This window comes from Polypterus senegalus, chromosome 3 (genome assembly GCF_016835505.1).
Source record: "Polypterus senegalus isolate Bchr_013 chromosome 3, ASM1683550v1, whole genome shotgun sequence".
Classification (NCBI taxonomy): domain Eukaryota; kingdom Metazoa; phylum Chordata; class Cladistia; order Polypteriformes; family Polypteridae; genus Polypterus; species Polypterus senegalus.
The window spans coordinates 49,468,863-49,492,631 of record NC_053156.1 but is presented as its reverse complement, the minus strand read 5'-3'; the positions used below and the strand labels follow the sequence as shown (position 1 = coordinate 49,492,631).

The following is a 23,769-nucleotide window of genomic DNA, read 5'->3' as shown; positions in this document are numbered from 1 at the left end:
GTAAGAATGGACTGTGCCTGTCGGTGGATGTCTTCTGTTGCTGAGGAAACCATAATGGGTGAGCAGAAGAGATGCTGGTTTTAGAAAGAAGCACAGAGACTCAGTGTTGGTTTTAAAGACGAAGATCCTGACTGTGTTTTAACACTGATTTTAACAGGTTATTGGATTTATTTATTTATTGATTTTAACCTTCACCATGGACTCTGTTTTTATCTTGGGATTATTTATTATTTATTTAAAGAAGACTGCACTGTACTTTATTTGGTTTTGGAGTATTGTGTTTGTGTTACCTATGTTATCTAAGGGTAGCTGGGCCAGGTAGAAGCCAATATTGCTACAGGGTGTAGCTGTAATGGTATGGTGCTTAAAAAAAGCATAAAAGACGCAAGCAGCAGTTAGGAATTTCTGACTGTCCTTGGTTTTATGCTGATTTGCCCATACATACATACAGTACCTTGATCAAAATGTCATTTGGTTAAACAATGGTAAATACCAATTGCCTTTGCTTAACAATAGTCTACACACATTTTCATTGGTTAAATGATAGTACTGTTGCTAACTATCAAGAAGTACATATAAGTATATCAGTGTATGATGATTACAGATTAATATTCCCAGAGCATGTTCATTTTTAAACTAAGTAAATACATACAATTCCTAAGGAAGCAGGTAGTTCTGTTATCATCTTACTCTTTGTTGATAAGATGCCAATTATAGCAGGCTGTTCTTCAAAGATAGATTAATCAATATCTAAGTCCTGTAGATGACCTATTGACTGTAACAGAGTTAGTCATTAAATTTACATCTTCACTTATCATCCCAGTCTCAAATATTGCTTCTTCACCTGTTGGGTTTTACATTTGCTATTTATGTGGCTTTTTTCACTATAAACAACACACAGAAATGTGCCATTAGTCCATTACATTTGCAAAAAACACAGACACTGTTACACCTACCTCTGTTGTTTTGTGTCCTCTTTGCCCAGTTCATCCTCAGACTATGACCATTAATATCCTGGGTTCAAAGGAGCATGCCAGCTACAGCCAACCCAAACATCACAAGATGAAGCTGCACCTCACAATTCTTGGATAATGGGTCAAGTCATCAAGACAACTCCACTCACCAAACGGGCAGTCAGAAGAGTTTGTATGCAGATGAAAACCAGCACACCAGTGAATAAACTGTGTCTGCTACAAGAAATAGCAAAAATTCAAATGTGAAATTCTTAAATATTTAATTTGTAGTTAAACTATATCTGTCCTTAGATTTTATGAATCATTTGTGGGACTTATTGAAGCAAAATATAGTAATTATACTGTATCTGCATAAAAAAAATCTAAAAATTAGCAGCCAGAAATATAAGAGCCAATCCCAGTTAATAAATGCAGGGAGATTCACTCAAAAGAGGACCTGAATATTCTGTAATAACGAAACAACATGCAATGTACTTCTCAATATATGAAGCTTCAAACAAGTGTCGGAGAGATGAGTTAGGTGCCGGACAGCCATCACAACTTTTAACCATACCCCTTCACTCAGTCACTCAACTTCTCATCAGGATGGTGATGTACAGTATTGAGCAGCACGTCTTCATAGTGCAAACCTATTGGGTCACCAATTTGTTTAAGCGATGTCAGGATCAACTGGATGATCACAAGTTAACAGAAGGTTGCTTCCAGCAAGATGGGGAAACATGTCACAAATCGGCAAGGAGTCCTTCTTCGGCAACAGGGTAATTTCAAAGGGGCTTTGGCCACCATTGTTGCCGGATCTGACACCACAAGACTTCTTCTTTTGGAGTATGCTCAAAGGAAAAGTCTATCAGAACAAACCCCACACTGTGGAAGATTTAAAGGAAAACATCCAACTTGAAATTGCTGCTGTTCCCCCTGAGACACTTGCCGACATGTTCAGAAATGTGGAGCACCACGTCACAATGTTTCTGGCAGAAAATGGAAACCACTTCCTCCATCACATGTAATGCAATTGATTACACATATGTCAAAGTATATAGCGTATTTTTTTTGGCTCACATTACTTTATCCTAGTGTGAGTTACAGCAGAATATTTGGGGCATCTTTTGAGTGAATCTCCCTGTCTTAATGTTAAATTCACACAAGTATTGGCTTAGTTACAATGGAATGTAAGTTATACACCCAGTAGCTACACAGCACAGGTACAGCATACATTGAAAATATTTTTACATTATTTCATGAGATATTTGTACATTTTTGCGTTCTAAATTCAAAAGTGAAAATCATTTGTCTTCATCACGTAACTTTTTTTTATCATGTAACATATTTACATGATAACATTTTAATGGTAATTTGATTGAAATGAATATTTTTAATACTAAAAGCTATTTTTAAAGCAAAATAGATGACAGCAGCAGATAGTAGCATGTACAGCTGTTGGAGCATATAAAATTCCCAATTTTCTCTTAATGGAACAGAAGAGGCAAGAATTTACATTGGATTCAGAAGAAATGGCCAGCCAGGAAAAAAATACAGCTTAGTGCCAAAGACATCACCAGACCGAGTCTGGTGGATCAAGATAAAGTGTTGCTTTAATGAAGCAAATTCTCAAAATCATTTCAAAAGATGGAGCCTGTTTTATGTATTTGTGCTGAAATTTTCCAGTTCTGAGGCTTAATTGAAGGAAGGCATTTTTGCCAGACCGGATATTAGAAAACTGATTTCAACCGAATTTGATATTGTAGTAAATTACTTGGAAATACTTCATTTTATTTAATGTAGAAATAATTATTACTAGAACTGAACAGCAGCAGGTTGTTACAAAATATTATTTTCATGACACAGCAGCCTCTTGGTTTACTAATATTCTAAATAATCAGCCCAAATGTAGTACCTGCCCTAATACAGCAAGCAATGTTACCAGTAAGGTTGAATGTCTGAATGGTAAAGTGAGAGCTGCAGCTGACATAGTGGCCCCTTAAAAAACTTTTAAGAAATCCTCCAACACCAATACCTTGGAAGTCTTATAGAGTGTCTGAACTAAATAAAAAATTTTGGAGAGCTGAGTGTAAATTGAGGAAAACTGAACTGTCCATTATGAAATACTAAAAGCACATATTGTTTAACTGAACATAAAAAAGCAGTCTGTCTTGAGAAGCAGTCCTTTTTCACGAAAATAATAAATGACAATTCTGGAAATTCTAGAGTTGAATTCTCAACTACCGCAGGAATTGCCACCTTATCATGGTGGAGAGGTTTGAGTACCCCTGTGATCCTGGGAACTATGTTATCTGGAGCAGAAGGTCCTGGTAGTGCCTCCCAAAGCAAGTTGGTCCCAGGTGAGGGATGACACAAAGAACGATTCAAAGCCTCTAATGAATTCATGAATTTAAAAAAGAGTACCTCGCTTGGTATGAGGTCACCAGAACCTCCTCCTGTAGCCAGGCCTGGAAGAGGTGCTCAAGAGCCTGGCACCCGGGCCTACCATGGGGCCTGGTCTGGCACAACCAGAAAAACATATGATTGTACCCCTGTGGGCTCTCTGCCTGCAGGAGGAATAGGAGCCGGGTGCAATGTGACCTGGACAGCAGTCAGAGTCAGAGGCCTTGGTGGACTAGATCCCAGACACACAAACTGACTGTTGGGACGTGTAATGTCACCTCTGTTGGCTGTTAAAGAGCCAGAGATGGTGTATGAGGCAGAGTGTTACCAACTAGATATGGTTGGGTTCATGTCTACTTAATTGGTTGGTTCTGGAACCAAACCTCTTGAAAGAGGCTGGACTCACCTTCACTCTGGAATTTCCCAGGAGGAAAGGCTTTGGGTGGGAGTGGGCCTCTTATTGAATTCCAGTCTGGTCAATGCCATGTTGGAGTTTGACCCGGAGTTTGAGAGGGCTGCCACTGTGTGGCTAAAGGTTGCAGAGGGGAGGACTCTGACTGCCATATGTGCCTATGCACCAAATGTCAGTTTGGAGTACCAGGCCTTCTTGGACTCACTGGATTGGATCCCAGCTGGTGACTCCATATTTCTGCAGGGACACTTCAACACCAACGTGAATAATGATGGAGACACCTGGAGAGGTGTGACTGGGAGGAATGGACACCCTGATCTAAACCCAAGCAGTATTTTGTAATTGGATTTCTGTGCTAGGCATGGTTTGTCCATAACAAATATGTTCGAAGATAAGGTGGCTCATTAGTGTGCTTGGTACCAGAGTATCATTAGATTTGTGGCCATATGCTATGGACACTCGGGTAAAGAGAGGGGCAGAACTGTCAACTGATTACCACAATTTGGTGATTTGGATCAGATGGTGGGGGAGGTGCATGGACAGACCTGGAAAGCCCAAGTGAATAGTGAGGATGGACTGGGAATGTCTGGGGAAGGACCACGTCCAGAAGACTTCCAACCTTTGAAAGACCTTTTCCTGCATCTTGGGGGAGGCTGAGGACATAGAGTAGAGTCTGAATGAGCCTTGTTCAGTGCCACTATTACGGAAGCAGCTGATGTGGCAATCCAAGGACCCAATAATGGACACCAGAGAAGAGAGATGCCATCAGGCTGAAAAAGAAGGCATTCCATGTATAGTTAGCACGGGAAGCTCCCGAAACAGCAGAGAGGTACTGATAAAGCAAAAGGGCTGCTCCCTTGGTGGTCAGGGAAGCAAAAACCTGGATGTGGAAGAAATAAGGAGAGACCATGGAAAGTGACTACCGAACGGGCTGAAAACAGGTTCTGACAATTTCATCAGGCAACTCAGAAAGGGAATGCAGGAACTCACACATGGTGTTCACAGCAAGGGTGTAGAAGTGCCGACTTGGACTGAGGATGTTGTCTGGTGATGGAAAGAACATTTTGAGGAGCTCCTGAACCCGATGGACACACCCTCTGTGGAGGACTCAGAGCCAGAAGCTGATGGGGAGATCACTACCCATTTCCCTGAGGGAGGTCACTGAGGTATTTAAGAGGATGAGATCCACCCAGAAATGATGAAGGCTCTAGACATTGTTGAGCTGTTGTGGCTGACATGCCTTTTCAATATGGCGTGGCCTTTGGAAGCTGTGCCTCTGGAGTGGCAGAGCGAGATGGTGGTCCCCACCTGGAAAAGCTAATGTCAGATTGCTAGAAAGGAGACTCCACCCAGTCTTGGAACCTCAGATCCAGGCTGTCCCAGCTGTGGAACGTTAGACCAACTCTTTGCCCTCATGAGAATTCTGGAGGAGGCATGGGAGTATGCCCAGTCAGTCTACATGTGCTTTGTGGACTTAGAGAAGGCATTTGACTATGCTCCTTGAGGGAGTTTGTGGGGGGTGCTGGGAGATTAGTAAGAGCTCTTCAGTCCCTGTTTAATCATAGTGAGACCTGTGTCAACATACTCGTAAATATCAGCACTCTTTCCAGTGGATGTGGGACTCCACCAGGGCTGTGCATTGTATTTTATCCTGTTTGTAATTTTAATAGATAAGATATTAAGGTGCAGCCAAGTTGGGGAGGGTGTCCAGTTTGGTGGCATTAGAATCATATTACTGCTTTGTGCAGACTGTAAACTCCAACATGCGTTCGGACAGTTTGCAACCAACTGTGAAGCGGCAGGAATGAGGATCCCCACCTTCAAATCTGAGGCCATGGTCCTCAGTAGCAAAAGGGTGGACTGTCTTCTGTGAGTGAAAGGTGAGTTACTGCCTCAAGTGGAGGAATTTACCTTGGGTCTTGTTCACAAGTAAGGGGAAAAGGATGGTAAGATCGACAGACAGACTGGAGTGGCAACAACAGTTATGCAGTTGCTATACTGGTGAAGAAAGGGCTGATTTAGAAGGTGAAGCTCTCGATTTACCAGTTGATCTACGTCCTTTCCCTCATCTATGATCATGAGCTTTGGTTAATGACAGAAAGAATGAGATCAAGGGTACAAGCAGTCAAAATGAGTTTTCTCCCCAGGGTAGCTGAGCTCTCCCTTAAAGAGGGGGTAAGAAGCACAGACATCCGGAAAAGGCTAGGAGAAGATCAGCTGACCCTCCGCATTGAGAGGATCTAATTGCAATGGTTTGGCATCTGAAAAGGATGCCTCCTGGACAACACTCTGAGGAGGTTTAACAGGTACAACCAGCTGGAGGAGACCCAGAAGGCATGGGAACACCTTGGAATCACATAGCATGAGTTTTCAAGTGTGGTTGGGGACAAGGACGTATGGGTCTCATTGTCAAGACTGTTACCCCAGATAAGTGGTGGAAAATGAATGAATGAATGAATGAATGTATTCTCACCTACTGATTCTAAACCCATCTCATTCAATGCAATGCCCCCTGAAAACATCTAGAAGCCTTTTTTAAAAACAACATAAACAATACCAGATGTAATGTAATATAATACATCTGTCCAAAGTTAAATATGTTGAACCACAGCATGCTCTTTGTAGCAAATGAAATTCCTTTACTCAAATTGGTCCATCAGAGCTATGCAGAATGCTCTCTTAATTGAAGCCTTCTACTTGAGTCCTTGACCCAGACACAACAAGTTTTATCGTATAAGTCTCTGGTGGGCTTATTGATAGTGTACTTGACATAGTTAACTCATTAAATATAAGGGTCTTCCCAATGTTAAACCTACTAGATTACTCTAATGCACTCCTAACAGGACTAGCTAATTAAGACATCAATCGGTTGTGATTAGTGCAGCAACAGGAATTTTAACTAGAGAAAAAAAAATATGAGCACATCTCACCAATTTTATCATGATTACATTGGTTAACCATGTCCTAGTAGTTCTGTACTATTTTATAACAATAAAACTCTGGTCAGCCTATTAAAGTGCCTATAAAATGTTTTCACCACCTTGGAAGTTTTCACAATTCATTATTACACGACATTGAATCACAGTAGATTTCATTTGGCTTATTTGACATTGATCAACAAACAATAACTCCACAAATATATCTGCATAGTGATCTAAATTGATTACAAATTAGTTTTAGAAGCCATATAATTAGTTAAATAGAAGTCACCTGTCTGGGGTTTCAATTAATACTATAGGTGCACCTAATCTTGGCAGGTTCAACTTGTGGAGAGTCGGTATGGTGGCCTAACCTACACAATGAAGACAAAAGAACACTCCAAGCTACTCCATGAAATGCTGATTGAAAAGCAAAAATCAGGGGATGGAGACAAGAAAATATCCAAGTCACTGAATATTATATATAGTTAAAATGAAACATGAAAAAATTGAAAGAGTATGGCAGAGCTGTAAATCTGCATAGAGCAGGTTCGTCACAAAAACTGAGGGAGAGGACAAGAGAAAAACTAGTCACCACTAAGAAACCCCTCGAGAACTCCGAAGAAGTTACAAGTGACAGAGGCTGAGATAGGAGAGACTGTAGACAACAACTGTTGGCCTTTATGCTTCACCAGTCACATGTTTAAGGGAGAGTGGCAAAGAGAAAGTGGTAAAAAAGTGCACTTGACATCTCAGAAGACACATGGGAAACTGAACTTACCTAGCAGAAGGGTCTATGGTGTGAGGAGGCCAAAGTTGAACTTTATGACCAACAAACTAAGCACCATGCTTGAACACTACACAGTTTCAAAAACACACTATCCCTACTGTGACGGTGGTGGTTGCAGCATCATGCTGTGAAGATACTTCTCTTCAGCAGGCTCTAGGTACCTTGTGAGGGTAGTGGGTAAAGTGAATGCAGCAAAATGCAGGGACGTTCTGGAGGAAAACCTGTACCTCTGACTACAGATTAGTCCCAGTGTGTATGACCTGCCTTGTAGTCGGTAAGACATGAAGGACATACAGTTTCAAACCATGACGTGCTTCAACATGTAATATTGACTGTGACGGAAGTATAGAATGTACTGAATGTATTAAGTAAAGCACAGAGAAATAACACTACCTTTAAGTATAGAAATCAACTGAAGTTTTACAAGAAAAAGCTTAAGTGTGTGGATTAAACATATTTTCCTTTTTTGCCTTTTATCCTGCATGTGTAATAAGCTTTTTTTCTAATTTGGTGTGGATTGTTTTGCTTTGAATTTGCACTACAACCCTTTTAAAACAAACTTTATTGAACTTAGAAATTTCTTTTGTTACGTGTTTGACTCATGCTGGATCCTGACTTACCAACTCAGTAGCTGCTTGATTTTGGGAACCTGGGAAAGACGCAGTTACAGAGAATTTGCGGCTGAACTCCACCTTTTAGTATTAACCACAGCCTCACTAGTCCACTTCTTCACTATTGTTAGTTATTCCTGTCTGTAATAAGAGGTGAGAGGTTGGGAGCATGCGCTGATTACAGCACCACACCACATGGTGAACCATGCGGCCGTGCTACAGGTGACACCTCAGCACCACACTGAACAGTAAGAGTTTTTTTCAATCTTGCCACCAACCCTGGGTTTTCCCTGTAAGAAGGAGGACCTGCTTGTAGGGCTGGATGCAGATTAACATCATACCCAGGATGGAGCAATTGCAGGTTAAGGGCCTTGCTCAGGGGCCCAACGGAGTAGAGTCACTTCCAGCCTTTATGGGATTTGAACTGGCAACCTTACGATTGCCAACACAGATCCCTTGTCTCAGAGCCACCACTCTGCCCTGTAGGAAGGAACAAGAAATGTCACAGGTTGCCCATTGGCTTATGGAATAGTGTGGTAAGCATTTGTGGAGGTGTTGTAGCAGTGGTCCTGAGTCTCTCTCCCTCATTTCTCTGATTCAAAGTATACTGTGCAGAAGCAGAAACATTGTGCAACACCTTTTGCAGAATTTAAACCCATCAATGAAAGAAAAAAAGTAGCTGATTCATTGCTAGAGTTTACAATAAAGTAGTCTTTCTTTTCTAATGCACCTTTCATAATGAAAAGTACTGCAGATTAGCAGGCAGACTGTTTGATATACAGTAACACAACCAGTATATTGTACAAATCCAGTATAGTATTTTATCTGTATACTGTTCAATAAAATTGACCAAACAAAATGTACTAAGTGATTAGTGTAGACAACCATTGCTGAAGTTGCCTTTTCCCTGTGAGATAGTGATATTTCCATAGCCTATAAACAACACATTCATCAGATTTAGAAAATAAAAATGGCACTGAACTATTACAATAACCTCGAACTTCAGTCAATGTCCTTCCTTTGCTTTCATGAAAAATGAAACTACATAATTTAATACATGAGCCCTTCTACGTACTGAAATTCTGTGTATGCATGTCAAGGGATCTTATCCTAGCTCTGCTAAGGTAAGCAATACCACTTCAAGATGACAGGCGGTGCTCACACTATCTCTCCTTTTCTACCTGCAGCTCTGAGAAGCTGCCCAGTGAGGGTATCCAGCCCTGCCTGCAGCTCCCAGAGCTTGCCTCACTCTTTCCGGTCAGGGCTCTATACAACCAAGCAGTCCTGGAGAATGGTGTCCAAATTTGGACCAGTAACCCAATCTGACGAAAGAAAGCTCTGATGAGTTGCCTGTGCCTCCCTAACTTTGGAAGCCATTATTTGCTGGGTTATTCAAACTGTCTTTTTCATTTGTGCCACCCATGCCCTGTTTTTATTGATTCTGCTTATTTAATTGGGACAGCTGGCCGATGACTCAGCATTCCATGTTTTTCTGCTATTCTGTCCAAAAGTCACACTATATGCTGGCCCACCCAATCTATTCACACACACACACATACTTTGCAGTCAGTACAGTATGTCAGCCTGGATATCACAACTTGCAGCTGTGAAGTGGCGGTGGGGTGTGATGTGATAACAGGGTGGGAGACAACACTTTCGTTTCAACAGTCACTACAGGTCTGCATTTTCGTTTTATTTGTCAGCATTATAAGTCACAGGCATAACAATCATTTACTATTTGAAAAGCCAAAGATGGTCATCATTTTCAATGGTTTGTTACCACTTATCAAGGTACAGCCAAGGTGGGGAGGGGGTCCAGTTAGACCCACATAACAGAAAAGACAGACTGGTTTAGTGAAACTTTTTATATTTTACCGAGGAACACTCAAGCCATGAAAGATAGCTTAAAGTTTTGTACTGAGACGTTACTGCATGTGCACCCCTAACCCCATTTATACATTTTGAAAACATCAGTTAAGTTGCTGGGGAAAGGGGCCTGTTTTTGGTGCATTAAGCACAAACCAGGAACCAGTCATGGACAACATGTTAGTCTAGCAAGATATAATAATAATAATAATTAATTCATTACACTTATATAGACTTTTCTCACTACTGAAAGCACTTTATATAGACAGAGGGAAATCACTTCAGACACCACCAATCTGTAGCATACACCTGGATGAGGTGACAGCAGCCATTGTTGCACCAGTACCATCACCTCATATTAGCTATTAGGTGGTGACAGAGAGAGCTAACCAATTAGAAACAGAGGATGATTAGGGGTCCAAAATGGGTGAGGCCATGCTGGACAATTTAGCTTGAGATGATGCCCAGGGATCTTTAATGACCACATGGAATCAGGACCTCAGATTTACATCTTATCTGAAGGATAATATATTTAAAGCACAGTGTCTTCATCAGTGTACTGGGGTATTGGGATCCACATTCACACCACAGGGTATGTGCCTCCTGCTGGCTTCAGCATCACCTCTTCCACAAGCAACTCCAGCTTATTCTGGTTGGTTTCCCATCCAAATACCAGCCAGGCCTAACCATGCTTAGCTTCAAGCGGGCAACATGTTCTGAACTGCAGATGGGATGGCATTTTATAAGATGTAATTTCAGTTTCTTTCTGAGTCTCAGGAAAATCATTACCAACTTGTGCACTGAAGCCATTGAGCCAGGCCTTTTTGCACCTGATAAGTGGCCACACTGTCATATATACAGGTAAATGTTAAAAGGCAGTGTCTATCCCAGCAGCATTATGCACGGATTAAAGCACGGCAAAAAACTGTGAACACTATAGACTCACTCACATGCCAACAATTCTTTTTAATAAAAGGACAAGGAAATTCTGTTTGTGAGTCTGAGTTACTGTATTTGCATGTCTGTCCAGAGCTATTTCTTTGTTATATGTCATTTGGTATGGGATTTGTAAAAACAGTGCTAAGGTTTGTGATGTGCCATTGACGGGAATGACAAATGCAACGCCTTTTATTACTACATGCATTATAAAATATATTCCAACGCTGAATGTACTTAGGTCTATGGTGATTACTTAGATTTCAACCTACAGTATCTTATTTGGGTAGTACACCTAGTATGTCAAATATTAAAAAAACATTGTTTATATTCCTGTGTGCATGTCACTGTTTCCAAGCAGGATGCATAACACAGACTGACTAATAATGTAGTGGAAGGTGTGAGGGACAACTGGTGCCCTCAGGAAGGACTGTGGGAGAGAGCATGTACAGGGAATTGTCTCCTCTGGATTGCAGGGGTGCACTGGATTCCCAAAGAGCATCATAGGACTTTGAGCCCTGTTAGGCTCCATCAGTGCCGCCATGGAGTGCTGCAGGGACTGAGGAGCCCACTTCATGGGCCTTCCACCACACTTACAGGACAAGTTCTCCTGGGTGTTACATAAAAGGAGCCAGCTGCCTCAACTACAGGAGCCAAAGTCGGAAAAAAGGAGGACGAAGCATGGAGGAGTTTTTCCACAATAAAAATTCTCTTGTTCATTTTACACATGTGTCCGAGCCTTTGTGTTGAGTGCAGGGGAGGTGGAGAGATCCCTGGTGGCCACAAAGGTAAAATTCAAAAATATTTTCTGATTTTATACTTAATGCTGTCTAATGCCCTGAATTTGCAAAACACCACAAGCTTTTGGTGGTTCTGGTTTGACCAGAGTGAGGACATATGGTGTCTTTCCACATCTCAACTGTGTGTGTGTGTGTATATGCCAATTTCGTGATGAAGGTTGCACAGTAAGGCATGTGCTGTAACACATGTGAAAAACACTAAATGCCTATTTTTTGCAAAGTGCATTAAAAATTAAAACATTACCATTATCACAATGGTGTAGTGATTAGTGCCGCTCCTCCAGAGCACCAAGGAGTCCAGTGAGCTTTCACCTAAAAGAGAGCACACTACTGCCGTTTTCAGAGGAAAATAAAGTTGACCACAAACGAAAACAGTGGCATTGCTTTATTAAATTAACTTTCTATGCATTAAGCTTGAGAATAAAGGGACGTATTTACTTTTAGAACTTGTACACAATGTTTTACTCTGCCGGTTGTCTAAACAGAAAAGTGCAATTTCCTTGACATCGACACCCTTCCGTTATTCGGACATTTTTAGCATTTAAAATCAGACTGCTCCTCAACCTTTGTACTTTATTTAAATGTGTTAAAGTAGAATTTTTCAACTCACAAAGTATTTGTAACATACCTTTGTAAACTCCTCTTAATCTAAGTCAGAGTCGGCAGAATGTGCTTATTCCAGTAGCATAGAGAGGGAGCCCTTTGCAAAATGACTGGGTGTGGGACTCAGACTCACAGGATGTTGGATCTGAGAGGGTGTAACAGTAACAATTGCTTTCATGGTAATTCATCCATACATCTGTTTCCATGTTTTGTGTTCTATTGTATGCTATGCTTACTTTTGCGTTGATTTTTCTGTTAACAGAGTGAATTTGAAGAATACTATCGCAACAACCAGAGCACCGATTTGCCCTTCCTGTTTTTTTTTATATTCTCAGATGGTCCTGTGGATTGTGGAAACACTCAAGAAAGTTTATAACCACACACCATTAGATGTGTGTGTTTATGAGAAGCTTACGTAGAATACTGAAGTCAGTCAGTCAGTCATTGTCCAACCCGCTGTATCCTAACACAGGGTCACGGGGGTCTGCTGGAACCAATCCCAGCCAGCACAGGGCGCAAGGCAGGAACAAACCCCGTGCAGGGCGCCAGCCCACCACAGGAAACACACACACACCAAGCACACACTAGGGACAATTTAGAATCACCAATGCACCTAACCTACATGTCTTTGGACTGTGAGAGGAAACCGGAGCACCCGGAGGAAACCCACATAGGCAACATGCAAACTAAACGCAGGGAGGACCCAGGAAGCGAACCCAGGTCTCCTTACTGCGAGGCAGCAGCACTACCACTGTGCCACCGTGCTGCCCGAATACTGAAGTATTGCTCAAAATCTACAGAACTAACTCATAAGCAAAGTCAAAACAAGAATTGAGTGACATAACTCTGACCTGTGCCCAACACGCTTTTGAAGAAAGTAGACATAAATTGATTGTTGCAACTAAGAAGCACGAAAAATCCTTGAAAGGCATGCAGCAGCATTGCTCAAGGCTATAGCTACACCTTTGAGAAGCGTTATATGAAGGAGTCCAAGGTATGTTGTACTTCAAATTATCTCTCCCTGTCCGCCTGCACCATGAGACCTGTCAAAAAATACAGTCTAGAGAATTCTGGCTCCTGTCAAGAAGTGTGAAATACCAAAAGAATCTTAAAACGGGCTGATTTAAATAAGACAGGTCCAATCTGTTTCATCATTGTGCAGGAACCAAATGTGGAGACAATATGCAAGATGGGACTTTCAGATGATTGATTTACTGGGTAAGCCAAAACTTTAAAATCATGAGCCTTTGTACATGTGTGATCTGTGAACCATTTGACAGTGGTTCTCTTCCTCTTCTGTTTAACTTGTTTCCATGTAGTATGTAGCTGAATGAGGTACTCATTCAGGATTGGAACAGTGAAAGAGATGAAATCCCAATTTAAATAGTACTGGATTAAAACGATTAATGGCATTCACACCGTGATATCTTCATAAGTGATACATTCCTAGCACACTCAGCTAATGGCGACACTGTACTACATCTAATCTGAAAAGTGTCAGCTGTACATCAACTTTTCAAGATCAGTTTAGCTTTGCCTGTTAGACTGAGGATGATATCCTGAAATTAGACGTAATGTGGAGAGCAAGTTAGAAAATTTAAATGTGGTGTAACATTTGTGTGCATTTTGGGGCTAATTTCACTAACATGAACATTGGAGTATTTTGCAGTTTTTTGGTTATTTCAAAGACTCATTTTTGCTCTTTAAATATTTTGTAACACCAAAGCAAATTAAAAAATAACTGTCATAACAGAATGCAAACACATGCATCAGTAATCTACATTAAATACCAGCTTTTTAACAGCACTTTACAGTGTTATGTAATTGAAAACAGAGCACAAATAGGCTTATGCTGGCTCAATAGGCTTCATAAGTTTCCAACTCAAGACGGAATTACTTTTTTTTTAAAATAACAAAAGGGATCCCAAAAAGATAATGGATATTTATTATACTGAATACAATGCCTTCTTTGTTAACCTGAGACAGAGTAGAGGAGTCAAGTGGAGAACTGTTTTTGTATCTTAACATCAGCAAAACCAAAGAACTGGTTATTGACTTTTGCTGCACCAAAGAGTCTCCATGTCCGGTCACTATTCAAGGAGTGGATGTAGAGGTGGTCCACTCTTACAAATATTTGGGGGTCCACATTAATGATCAGGTTGGACTGGTCTCGGCACACAGAGGAACTATAGAAGAAAGGGCACAGCAAGTTCTTCTTCCTTAGGAGACTGAGTTCCTTTAATGTGGGAAGAGACATCCTTCACATCTTCTACAACTCTGTGATGGCCAGTGCGATTTTCTACACTATGGTGTGCTGAGCTGGTAACATCACTTCAAGACAGGCCCACTGAATCAACAAGCAAATTAAAAGGGTGGGCTCAGTTATGGGACACACTCTGGACATCCTAGGTGTTGTAGCAAAGGAGAGAATTAAAACAAAACAGTGTGCAATTATGAACAAAGCTGCACATCCTCTCTCTGACAGACTAACACAGAGGACTTTCAGCCAATGAATTATTCAGCAGAAGTGGGTCAAGAAACATTACGGGGAATATGTCTTCATAATGCCTCACAGGGACTGTGACAATCAAGTCAGATTTCTTTTTTAATTTTCTTGCTTTTTAGTTTTCTGGTGTGTGTTCAGATCAAAGTGTGTGTTTATTTATTTATTTATTTATTATCTGTCTGTATAACTTTAGTAATAATACCAGATCACTCTATTACCCACTCATTGCAAAAAGTCACTTAAAAGTAGTCCATAAAAGAGGAATAGCACCTGAAATAAGTCCCCCATCTCACTATTAATATTAGTCAAAAACCAGTAATTTATTAAAACAATAAATAACTTTGAAGGGAAGTGCTTCATTATATAACATGATTACCAAAGGTGACACTTATTTGAAAGACCTTAATTTCAGCCTTAAAATACACAGAAGAAAAAATGGCTATTTGCCAGATGTTGTACTGTTTGTTAGCTTTAGTTTTGCTCCGTCTTTATTATACGAACACCACAGAGTGCTCCTTGTTATATACCCTACTGCTGTTTCTGCCCATATATAAACTGTAGTTCCTTTTCTAATAGTAGGCTATCTTTATGTCACTCATGCACCTTCATGTGTGATTAATTAGTTCAAGCACAGTTTAGCGACTGGTTGATAATGTCTGTTCTTTACAATAAAAATATGCAAATAATGCAACCGTGAGGTAGTTTATTCTGTAATGTAAGGTGGATTTTTTCTGTGTGGGTCTTTCTTTATGAGAAGTTGTTGGATATTTAAAAAAGGAAAATAAACAAAATAAACACATTAAAGTGACCTCTAAAGCAGTAAACTAATTTGTCACAAAGAATGTTTGTCTATTTTTAGATAAATGAGTTTGCAAATGCGTTTCAAGGGGGGATTTTAAAATTTCAAAACTTTGTATGGCACAATCTATTCGAGATATCTGAAAGAAAATTGACCTGTATTGGCAAATTTCCTCAATGACTATGTTTGCCACATTTTAATAATATTGGTACATGGGGGAACAGAGTTGCTTCATGCAGACAGTCAGCCAGACATACCATCATCATAGAAAAAAATCCCAAACCAATAATATGCAAAGCCAGGAAATCATGCAAAATCCAAAAGCCTTCTAGTTTCAGTTTAGACTTTATTTTTAAAATAATAAACAGAACTGGGCTTTGTTCTCAGAGAAGCCGCTCTTCCTGGGGTGGGAGTTTTATACATAGCTTTTCAAAGATAAGGTAACACCTATTGGCACTTTGCCACCTTTGTTCGGAAATTCCCATCCAGCCTACTTTCTGTTAGGTTATGTCTTTTATTCCTTATGCTATTAGCCAGCACCTTTTGCAATTTTGTCTTCTTTGTCTGGTATCCTTCTCAACCAGGCCCTCTTATTGCTAATCCTCCACCCAGACTTTGGCATCAGCTTTCACAGTTTCATTTTACATTGGTGGAGTGGTTACATATTACAGCTCCAGGGGATGTTGCACTGGCCTTGGAAAGCATTATCATACAATGAGAAAAGAAGTTCTCCTAAACTGGCTGAATTATCAGTAAATAATTCAACGAACAATGCAAATGTAGAAAATTTGTTGTGAATAACGTTTTGGTAAAATTTGCTGATCAACACTAGTAAGGTGCAGAATCACAATCTGTAGTAAAACAAGTGCTTAAATAAAATAATTGCTTAATCATATTATACATTCCTATTTCTTTGCATATTATATTCTTATTATCCAGCAAGTGAATTTATAAAAAATATCCATTAAATATTCATATAGATATATTTCTATTACAATAAGTATTTCTCACTTTATATGCAAATGCATCTAAAAAACACCAGACACAAATTAAGGACCTCCGTTTGAAATTATTGACAAAGGAAAACGACAGAGTCTGAAAAGTTTTGTGAATGTGTCAGTAGGTTCTTTAGCTGAGAGGTGTCTTTTCAATGGGACGTAACGCATGCACTTTGAAAAAAGGTTCATGCTTAATAGAATAACTGTATTGCTGTAAGATGCTTTTAAATTGGTAATTAAGCCCGTATTGATTGCCTTGCAAGGTTTGCTAGTGGCACACAGGTAAGAACTGCAAAAAACTGGCTGGGAGAGTTTTCACTGTGTTCATTCTTGCACATGCAGTATGTCACCTGCCATGGCAGTATTGTGGACGTCCTGAGACGTACTACACTATTCCATCAAAAATATCCAGATAGCCAAATATATTACTTTGATGTCCCCAGCTAAAATATCCAGATATAGTTCACCCCTAAATTCAGTTGGAACAAAGATCTTGCCTGTGGGTGTTTGATCAAATATATTATGTGTAATGGTCATAAAGTTACTTGATTATTTCAATAAGATTGGTTGGGTTGTCAAAATCAGATCAACATTATAAGACACCTGTTTCTTATTTCTTGGTTATTACAAAATTACGAATTAAAATAGCTAAAAACATGACAAGTGTTGTTCGGTCTTTGTGCTATTTTCAGATAAACAATTTGTATGGTCCATATAGATAATGAAGAGAAAATATGTCCCCTTGGTCACTGTCTCAATTCTTTCAGAGCCAAATTTATTGCTGCCAACTCTGTCTTCCAAAATTCATAATGTTGCTCAGCTAAGCAGAGATTTCCGGTGAAAAATGCACATGGAAGTAACTTATCATTGTCATCAGCCGTTTGTGACAAAATGCCACCAACCTCAATACCAGAGGCATCAACTTGAGCTGTGAAATATTTAGTGGGATCAGGATGGAGAAAAATCAGTGCAGACAAAAAAAAAATTTTAATCTGGTCAAAAATTTTTTGATCTTGATGTGATCAAACATACTTCTTACCAGTCTTCTTAGTTATTGATATAATTGGAGAAATGATTACACTAGAATTTTAAATGAAATGTCGATAGTAGTGTGCAAAGCTTACATACCTCTGCACTTGCTTCACATTCTCTGGAGGTTTCCAGTCTAAGACTTACAATATCCTACATTTGTCCACCTTTAACCCTGTTTGTGATATTTTGTATCCCAAAAGTAGTACTTAGACCTGTGGCATAGCAATGAAGTGTGCAGACTGCGCAAAGCAAAAGGGCCACGAGTTTGGGGGACCCACTCAGGGCCGTATAGATTAAAAACAATTGAATAACCTAAATCATTTGTTACAGTTCATTGCATTAATAATTCACAGTTTCAGTGACATGTTTGCACCATCACAAGGCAATCCATGATGATATTACGTATTTGGCAGGCATACAGTTTATATGAATTTAAGCTTTGGGAGTTCAGAGGCTTAGAGCCTAATTGGAGGCACAACATGTCTTAGTCTGCCTTACAGATCTGAGCTTTGGCGACCTTTGGCGTACCATAGCAGACGTGAATGGAAGTGGTTTGAAGGACGTCACATGAATAAAAATACATTATTATTGTAAATTGTATTGTTAATAATTGTTTCTTTTGTACTTTGATTTGATGTCAACAGTTTTTGAAATTTGAATTAGTAAACGGTAAACCATAGCAAACTGGTTTGTTTGTCACCAGCGTGTGATCTGATTGTGTCACGATCGTGGACACTGCTGCCCAGCTGGCCCCTAGGATCTAGTTGCGAATACATTACTAACAGTTATGTTAGCCAGGAGGGGCCCACTTCATGGAGCTGCACAGGGGCCTTCAGCAAGCTAGCTACACCACTGACTACACAGTTTACCCTTTAGAAATCACAATCACCTTGTAAATGTGCATATGTAAATGCACCTCAAACACCGCCCTGAAACATCCATATATAGAGCATGCTAATCAGCATCATACATATGCAGTCATGATGCTGCAGAACTTCATTGGCTGGTAGAGCAACCTTCTTCCTGACACATCGAGACCCCACCACCTGCATTTAAGAGCTGTGCTCCACAGCTGAGAGTGCAAGATCATGTTCAGCATGATAGCACATCTCCTTTGTGTTCTGGGGGGTCCAGGAAATTCATAAGGCATCAGTGTCTGAGCTGGTAACCTGCATCACCTGGCACATGTAATCATGTGATTGCTGTAGCAGAGACCACATGAAACACTGAGGGTTCAGCCAGTTATCTTATGAACAAACCATTCATCACGTAAGGCACCATCACATACACCAAAGCTAATTTGCCTCAAATTAAATAAATCACACACTGACCCAGGCCACTGAGACACTACGTTTATCAGTCTCATCTTGGCATCACAGATGACTTGTGCATTAATAGATTGTAATTGCACACAGTTAACAAAAGCAACTTCATTCTCACTAAATACCCTTTTTGCAATATGAGTGCAGTACTCTGATTATGTTAGGAGAACCACACCATACGAAATCTCGATGTAGTGCCTCGTCAGTCAGTTAATGTCTTCTGGAACAGTGGACATGGCAGACTGAATGAAGCTTGGCTGAGATATTCCTGGCCTGCTTTCCATTTAACTGATAAATGACAACAAGTAGCCAATATAAACTATAAAATCAAAAACATGTATCAAACGTGTAGCATAGCTGTCTTAAAAAGGAACTAAAATACAGTCTGTACATCGTATTCATCATATATGAAGTGTAATATTTTTATCTTTAAAATACTGCTTATGGTTTACATAGCCTTAAATAATCTCACTCCATCCTATATTTCAGATTGTCTTTCAACTAACATTCCAAATCGTAACCTCAGATCTTCAAATGAGTGTCTGCTTATAATTCCAAGAGCTAAACTTAAAAGAAGTGGTGGGCAGCCTTCTGGTGCTATGCACCTAAAATCTGGAATAACTTACCAATAGGAATTTGCCAGGCTAACACAATGGAGCACTTTAAAAACTGCTAAAAAACCATTATTTTAACAAGGCTTTCTCATAGCTTCATTTTAGCGCAACCCTGATATTCTGTGTATGCATTGAATTATTTTTTTTCATGGCTCCGAAATCCATACTAACCCCTACTTTCTCTGCTGTTCTTTTTCTGGTTTTCTCTGATAGCAATCTGATAGCACCACCATCACCTGATCAAAGCACTGCGCAGTCCCTACATTGATGGATTGAAGGCCATCACCATCAAACTCTTCCATGTGAAGCTTGAAAACCTGAGGACTGACTGAGATCATTTATGTTCAGTAGAATGCCTAGTGGAGGCTAGGTGGTCTCGTGGCCTTGGAACCCCTGCAGATTGGAGTTTTTTTTTGTTTTTTCTGCCCCCCTTGGCCATCGGACCTTACTTTATTCTTTGTTAATTAGTATTGCCTAATTTTTATATTTTTTCTTATTTCTTTCTTCATCTTTTAAAGCACTTTGAGCTACATCATTTGTATTAAAATGTGCTATATAAATAAATGTTGTTCTTGTTGTTGTCACGTCAATGCACAATTATAATAATGGCTAGGTGATGTGTATTATTATGCATGTGAGACATCATTGAGCTGGTTTGGCTGCACTTCTGTACTTTATCAAGAGTGTTGTCATTTCCTAGTTTCTCCAAAATATTGCGTATGCACGAGTCAGCATTGCCTAAATATATGAAAGTTCCCCCATCACGTTTTTTTTACAAATCCCAAAATTTGTGAGCCTCTTTTTGTGCATATACAAGCTTTATGAATGAGGTCTCTGGTGTCTATAACAACTGTTTCAGCCATCAAATGCCTATTTAGGCTTTGTTTTTAACTGCATGATATTGTAAAATGCTATTAAAAAATTATGCTCCATGTACTCTACTAATACATTTAGTTAATTTCTGTTATCACTAGCTTTTTTGAATTTGACCCATTGTTACAAAAATATTTAATAAACAGTAATGTGATACCTCTGTCTTTGATGAAGTATGCAAAAAAAATTTTAAACGCTTCAACCGCTATATTATGCCATTAACATGTTTTCTAACTTTTTACTATTTATCTGTCTAATTTTCATAACTTAGCTGTCCTTTTTTGACTTCACTCAGATCAGCCTGGTTGGTTCCTGCCCAGCAGCTTCCAGGTCTCTCTTGAAAAAATTAGTGCATTGAATATATTAATCTACAGGGTGGGCCATTTATATGGATACACCTTAATAAAATGGGAATGGTTGGTGATATTAACTTCCTGTTTGTGGCACATTAGTATATGTGAGGGGGGAAACTTTTTAAGATGGGTGGTGACCATGGTGGCCATTTGGAAGTCGGCCATTTTGGATTCAACTTTTGTTTTTTCAATAGGAAGAGGGTCATGTGACACATCAAACTTATTGGGAATTTCCCAAGAAAAACAACGGTGTGCTTGGTTTGGGCTTGGAATGGGCTTTAACAGAAGACAAGGAAAAACTCCCAAAAAAACCCTAGTAGGGAAAAAAATGGAAGAACCCTTGGGAAAAGCAGTTCAAAGTGAGACCCCTTTCCAGGTAATTCGGGCGTGCAGTGGGTGTCAAAATTCAGCCCTCAAAGATGTAAAGCCTTTTTGCACATCAGCCATTACAGATCTTTTGTGGTGGGTGTGTGTTTGTGTGTTCATTTCTTTCTCCTTATCATCTAGCATATTCTCTGGTAGGGCAAACAAGCTGTCATCTATCTTCATTTAAACATTTCTTTGCATGTGCATGTGTGGGCGCGCTTGCACTTGCATGTGCTTTTGTGTGTGTGTACATGTATTTTTTTCAATTGAATGGGTTTGGAGGAAAACAAACCTGAGAGGATTTTTTTTTTATACAAAAAAGAGTAATTTTGCCTGGTTTCGGGGTCTCTGATGCCACAATAGGCATAGTTGACAGGATTTTCTATATGTTTGCTAGGCAGAGAATTGCAATTGAAGTGACCATAACCCAAACACAATTGTTACATAACTTTTACACCCATTGGATGAGAAAAAAAAACAGCTAAAAGAGATGGGAAAACTTTCAGGAAGAAGGGTGCCTGTTACTTTCATTCTCCAACAAATATGCCTGCACTCTACTTATGAAGATGAATTGTAGAAATTAACAACCAAGGATCATCCACAAAGACAAGAGGAGTGCTGCTTAGCAGGTAAAGAAAATGGCAGCCCCTTGGAATTACCTAGCAATGGATCAGATCCTGAGGTAAATGCCATTGTGTACAACAAACTGGGCAATGAGCTGTTTTGCATGCTTTTGCAGACCTAAAACCTAAAAAGTGCCATGCAAATATTGCAAGCAATCACGAAAGCATTGCTAATACTAACAATAATAATAATTTTATTTATTTTAATTTATATTTATTTATTTGATTTAGAAATTTTATTTATATAGTGCATTTACCATGCTCAAGGTGCTTAAGAAGCATTATGTTGTCTACTTGCCAAGGCTGGGAATAAGTCCTTCCCAAAAGTGACTTGCCTGTACAGGTAAGCAAATCCCATGCAGCGAAGTATAAGGAAACACAGTGTGAAGTTGTCTCGAATATAGTATGAGAGACACTAAGTATTGCTAGTTCCAGTAGTGATACAATCCAAGAGGTTACTCATGCCTGCAGCCAAAGCTTGAGAAATGACAATCCAGACTATAGAGGTCAGAAAGGGGATAGAAATTGGAGTGCTTAATAAAAAGGGCCCTTGCAAATAGTACTGACCTCCACAAATAAACCAAAATCATTTGTTGATCTTTTAGCCACTAGCTTGGCTCGGCTTCACTGTGTTGTAAAGGCAGCACAGATGGTAAATGGCACCTCAGATTCATAGAGGGTGGGAGAGTTCAATTAGAAATTCAATTAGAAATTTGCCCTACATGAAGATGTGTGCAGAGGTCTACACTACCTCATTAATAAACTAAGAGGGGATGGAGGACTGAAGAGATGAGAAGGAAGCATGTAACACAAAGAGACGGAACTGAAGTTTCCTCTGTGTTTCAAAAGAAAAGGAAGAAAACACATAGAAAAGCATAAGAAGTGTTTTGTTTGCCAAGAGGCAGGACATTTGTGGAGATACTGCACACTCGCAATTATGGTCAACATTACAGGACTAACATCCTGTTACTGGAAGTCTGTTAACACCTTCTGTGACTAATTGATTTCAAAAACATGAAGAGTTAAAATTCTTGGCTGAATTCTTATAGTAAAATTGATGAGTACTTTGGAGCAATATGGAGAGCAGGTCTGGAATTTTGTTAATGAACTACCAAATCTCTTTGTTAAACACATTGCCTGTCTACATAGCTTCTCTACTGCCATTATTTCTAATTGTGGTCCTCTGTTTGCTTCAGATTGCTGGAGTTTACTGTGTTACTGTACTGTTAATTTAATCTCTGGGTATCATCCAGAAACAAATGGTCAGACAGAAAGGGTATACTGTGATCTAAAAAAGTATCTTCATTATATAGTGAATTCTACTCACTATACAAACCGGAGTGAACTTTTTGCAGAATTTTCAAAAAATGTTTTGTATCATTCAGCACTTAAGATGTCTCCTTTAGTGAGATGATATGGATTTTAAGCACAACTTTTGGATTTCCCATCTTTATGGTGACCACAGTGATACCTTACTGAATTACATTTGGTGTGGCAGCTAGTGCAGAAGAACCTGACAATAGCAGGAACCTCTGCAATAGAGTTTGGGAACCATCTGACAAAACTTACTCCAAATATTAAAGCAGATCAGGTTAGGTTGGGTTAGGTTATGTTAGATTAGATTAGATTCAAGTCTGAATTAAGAGCCAGACCCCTGATTAACATAGAATTCATCTTAAAAGTCAATTCTGCCTGTAGGCTTCCGATCATTTCATGCTGTGTGCTTGCTCCCACTCTTGATTTTTGCACTGTGGACACATTTGGTCAAGCATGAACGGGGAGTCTCCTTTGTTTAGTGTAGCATGTGGACACTCAGTCTTTTCATGGAGCAGTGGAGGGAACTCTTTGGTGATTTCAGAACACGTACACTTCATTATTTCATTAAAGGGATAAACATTAAAAGGCATGCCCCAAATAGATGAGATAAACCAAACAAATTCAATAATGCCTTTCAATGAAAGATTTTGAAATTTCCTGAATGTGTACAATGC

The 23,769-nt window shown here is 39.6% G+C and overlaps 1 protein-coding gene across 9 annotated transcripts in view; it reads right to left on the bottom strand.

Annotated features, from left to right (window-relative positions):
* Positions 1 to 23,769, bottom strand: part of LOC120525126 (NXPE family member 3-like) — a 172,213-nt gene that overhangs the window by 101,517 nt on the left and 46,927 nt on the right. For 5 of the 9 annotated variants that reach the window (XR_005632893.1, XM_039747168.1, XM_039747167.1 and 2 more), the window contains exon 2: positions 957 to 1,190. The exons of 2 other annotated variants lie outside the window; for them this stretch is intronic. The gene's annotated coding sequence lies outside the window, so the exon portion shown is untranslated. Of the gene's footprint in view, positions 1 to 956; positions 1,191 to 11,933; positions 12,002 to 12,317; positions 12,401 to 23,769 lie in introns of those variants that run through there. 2 more of the 9 variants (XM_039747171.1, XM_039747170.1) reach the window with 2 other exon arrangements.